General features: G+C 63.5%; 1 non-coding gene across 1 annotated transcript; it reads right to left on the bottom strand.

The window, feature by feature from the left end:
- Window positions 1-3,472: 3,472 nt before the first annotated feature.
- LOC131872224 (5S ribosomal RNA) lies at window positions 3,473-3,591 on the bottom strand. Its single transcript, XR_009370401.1, has one exon. It is a non-coding gene; the product is annotated as a 5S ribosomal RNA (ribosomal RNA).
- Window positions 3,592-4,199: the final 608 nt, after the last annotated feature.

Raw genomic sequence — 4,199 nt, forward strand, 5'->3', positions numbered from 1 at the left:
TGGGCACCTTGGTGTGCAGACCTTGGCTGGGTTGCGCGCCCTGGTGGGCACCATGGTGCGCACCAAGGAGCGCTCCGAAGTGTGCTCCAAGGTGCGGCCTGCACGAAGTCGGAGCCCGGTTTGCCCCGGGTGTGCACCTCGGGTGGGCACCTTGGTGCGCATGCCTTGCCTGGGCTGCGCACCAGGGCGGGCTCAAGATGGCACCCGCGTTCCTTTTTTTTCACTATCTTTCAAAACGGAAATTTTAAAATCTCATTTTTTTTTGCCTTTTTCTGGAAATTAGTGAAGGCAGCGCATCAAAGGTGCGCACCTCGCTGCCCACCACGGTGCGCAACGCCGGTGGGCACCCGGGAGTGCTTCGAAGTGTGCTCCAAGGTGCTGCGTGCACGTTGTCGGAGCCCGGTTTGCCCCGGGTGCGCACCTCGCGTGCACCTTCGTCGGGGTGGGCACCTTGGCTGGGTTTGCCCCGGCTGCGCTCCGAAGCGGGGTTATTGGAGCGCCGCCTCTTTTTTTGTCGGAGCGTTTGGTGGGGTTTCTCGCATTGGCTCTTCCGAGGCCCGGTTGCCACCCTGGCGCGCACGAAGTCGGAAGTAGGGTTAATTGCCCGGGTGCGCACCTTTGCCAGGGTGGGCACCTTACCTGGGCTGCGCACCAGGGCGGGCTCAAGATGGCACGCGCGTTCCGTTTTTTTCACTATCTTTCAAAACGGAAATTTTAAAATCTCCTTTTTTTTTTGCCTTTTCTGGAAATTAGTGAAGGCAGCGCATCAAAGGTGCGCACCTCGCTGCCCACCTTGGTGTGCTCTGAGGTGCGCACCCGGGAGCGCTACGAAGTGTGCTCCAAGGTGCGGCGTGCACGTTGTCGGAGCCCGGTTTGCCCCGGGTGCGCACCTCGCCTGCACCTTGGCCGGGGTGGGCACCTTGGCTGGGTTTGCCCAGGGTGCGCTCCGAAGCGGGGTTACTGGAGCGCCCCCTCTTTTTTTGTCAGAGCGTTTGGTGGGGTTTCTCGCATTGGCTCTTCCCAGGCCCGGTTGTTGGGTGCGCTCCCACCCTGGCGCGCGCGAAGTTGGAAGTTGGGTTAATTGCCCGGGCGCGCACCTTCGCCAGGGTGGGCACCTTGGTGCGCACACCTTGGCTGGGCTGCGCACCAGGGCGGGCTCAAGATGGCACCAGCATTCCCTTTTTCTCACTATCTTTCAAAACGGAAATTTTAAAATCTCGTTTTTTTTTTGCCTTTTATGGAAATTAGTGAAGGCATCGCATCAAAGGTGCGCACCTCGCTGCCCACCTTGGTGTGCTCCGAGGTGCCCACCACGGTGCGCAACGCCGGTGCGAACCCGGGAGCGCCCCGATGTGTGCTCCAAGGTGCGGCGTGCACGAAGTCGGACCCCGGTTTGCCCCGGGTGCGCACCTCGCGTGCACCTTGGTGCGCACACCTTGGCTGGGTTGCGCGGCCTGGTGGGCACCATGGTGCGCACCAAGGAGCGCTCCGAAGTGTGCTCCAAGGTGCGGCGTGCACGAAGTCGGAGCCCGGTTTGCCCCGGGTACGCACCTCGCGTGCACCTTCGCCGGGGTGGGCACCTCGGCTGGGTTGCGCGCCCTGGTGCGCACCAAGGAGCGCTCCGAAGTGTGCTCCAAGGTGCGGCGTGCACGAAGTCGGAGCCCGGTTTGCCCCGGGTGCGCACCTTCGCCGCGGTGCGCACCATGGCGTGCACGAAGTCGGAGCCCGGTTTGCCCCGGGTGCGCACCTCGCGTGCACCTTCGGCGGGGTTGCGCGCCCTGGTGGGCACCATGGTGCGCACCAAGGAGCGCTCCGAAGTGTGCTCCAAGGTGCGGCGTGCACGAAGTCGGAGCCCGGTTTGCCCCGGGTGCGCACCTCGCGTGCACCTTCGGCGGGGTTGCGCGCCCTGGTGGGCACCATGGTGCGCACCAAGGAGCGCTCCGAAGTGTGCTCCAAGGTGCGGCGTGCACGAAGTCGGAGCCCGGTTTGCCCCGGGTGCGCACCTCGCGTGCACCTTCGCCGCGGTGGGCACCATGGCGTGCACGAAGTCGGAGCCCGGTTTGCCCCGGGTGCGCACCTCGCGTGCACCTTCGCCGGGGTGGGCACCTCGGCTGGGTTGCGCGCCCTGGTGCGCACCAAGGAGCGCTCCGAAGTGTGCTCCAAGGTGCGGCGTGCACGAAGTCGGAGCCCGGTTTGCCCCGGGTGCGCACCTCGCGTGCACCTTCGCCAGGGTGGGCACCTCGGTGCGCACACCTTCTCAATGTTTTCTTGCCTTTTCTGGAAATTGGTGAAGGCAGCGCATCAAAGGTGCGCACCTCGGTGTGCTCCGAGGTGCGAACCCGAGAGCGCTCCGAGGTGCCCACGAAGTCGAAAGTCGGGTTAATTGCATTGTTTTCCCCGGGTGCGCTCCGAGGTGCGCAACATCGGCGCGCACCAAGGAGGGCTCCGAAGTGTGCTCCAAGGTGCGCACGATGGCGTGCACCTCTGGTGCGCACGATTCGGAGCTCGGTTTGACCGGGGTGCGCACACCTTGGCTGGGTTGCGCACCTTTTGTGCGCTCCAAGGTGCGCACGAAGTCGGAGCTCGATTTGCCCCGGGTGCGCACCTTCGCCAGGGTGCGCACCTTGATGCGCACGCCTTGGCTGGGCTGCGCACCTTGGTGGGCGCCATGGTGCGCACCTTTCGTGCGCTCCAAGGTGCGCACGAAGTCGGAGCTCGGTTTGCCCCGGGTGCGCACCTTGGTGGGCGCCATGGTGCACTCCGAGGTGCCCAAGATTGGTGCGCACCAAGGAGCGCTCCGAAGTGCGCTCCAAGGTGCGCGCGAAGTCGAAAGTTGGGTTAATTGTCCGGTTTGCCTCGGGTGCGCACCTTGCGTGCACCTTCGCCAGGGTGGGCGCCTTGGTGCGCACACCTTGGCTGGGCTGCGCACACCTTGGCACCCGCGTTTCCTTCATTTTAAATTTTTTTTTTTTACAATCTCTCAAGTGGGAAATTCTATAATCTCAACTTTTTTTGCCTTTTCAGGAAACTTTTGAATGGAGCGCATCATTGGTGCGCTCCGAAGTGTGCTCCAAAGCTCTCTCCAGCTGCGTGCACCTGCCCCGGCCGCGCACCCGGCCCCGCCCAGCTTCGCTCACCTGTCCCGGGCGTCTGGTGCGGAACCTTAGAGTAAGAAACATCACCGTGCACCTTGGCCAACGTGCGCGACTCGACCGAGCGCGCACTGGCCGAGGTGCACACCGATTTCACCTGGGTGCGCGCGCAGCACCTCGGGCGCACCGGGGTGCGCGCACAACGCCCGGGTTGCACCGTGGCCTGTGTGCTCGGGGCGCCTCGGGTGCGCGCTCGGTGTCGCCCCCGCGCGCGCGGTAGTGCGGGCAGCGCACCCCGGCCCGGCCCGGCCCCGACGAGAACGCAAACGGGCAAAAGGTTTATTCAAATAGCATTGCGACGCCCGGCGAAAAACTAAAAAAGGGTGCAACACCGGGACTTCCCGGGAGGTCACCCATCCCAGTACTACTCCGGCCCAAGCGCGCTTAACTGCGGAGTTCTGATGGGATCCGGTGCACTAACGCTGGTATGATCGCACCCGTTATGAGCTTGTCGCAGTGTGTACTTAGCAAACCGCGACCCACGTGCGAATCCACCCCGGCCACCCACCCCCGTCGAGGTGCACACCCTCCCTCGCGAAGTGCGCCCCGTTCGCCAAGTGTGAGCCCTGCCCGGGTGCGCGCACCTTGCTAGGGCGTCGGGTGTGCACCCGGCCCGGCCTACGTGCGTGCACCTGGAGGGGGCGTCGTGTGCGTGCAGTGTCCCGTCTGCAACGCGGTGCCCACACACCACCTCGGGCGCAACGACCTGCGCTCACATGTGGGCCGAGTGCACCTTGGTGCATGTTCGGGGCGCCTCGGGTGCACGCTCGATCTTGCCCCGGTGCACCAAGGCGCTCGGTTTGCCCCGGGTGCGCACTTGGTGCAAGGTGGGCACCCAAAATAGGGATCAAGCACCAAAACACAAGTTTCGGGATGCAAAATGGGACCCAAGGACCACAAATGCGTTCCAAGACCCATGATGGGTCCACGAGAACAAAAATGTGTTCCGAGACTTAATAAACAAATATTGGGTTTTAGGAGAAGAAACATGCTCTGATGCCCAAAACGAGAATCGACCCCGAAAAGGCCACAGGCCAAAAGTGGGAT

This window comes from Cryptomeria japonica, unplaced genomic scaffold (genome assembly GCF_030272615.1).
Source record: "Cryptomeria japonica unplaced genomic scaffold, Sugi_1.0 HiC_scaffold_534, whole genome shotgun sequence".
Taxonomy (NCBI): domain Eukaryota; kingdom Viridiplantae; phylum Streptophyta; class Pinopsida; order Cupressales; family Cupressaceae; genus Cryptomeria; species Cryptomeria japonica.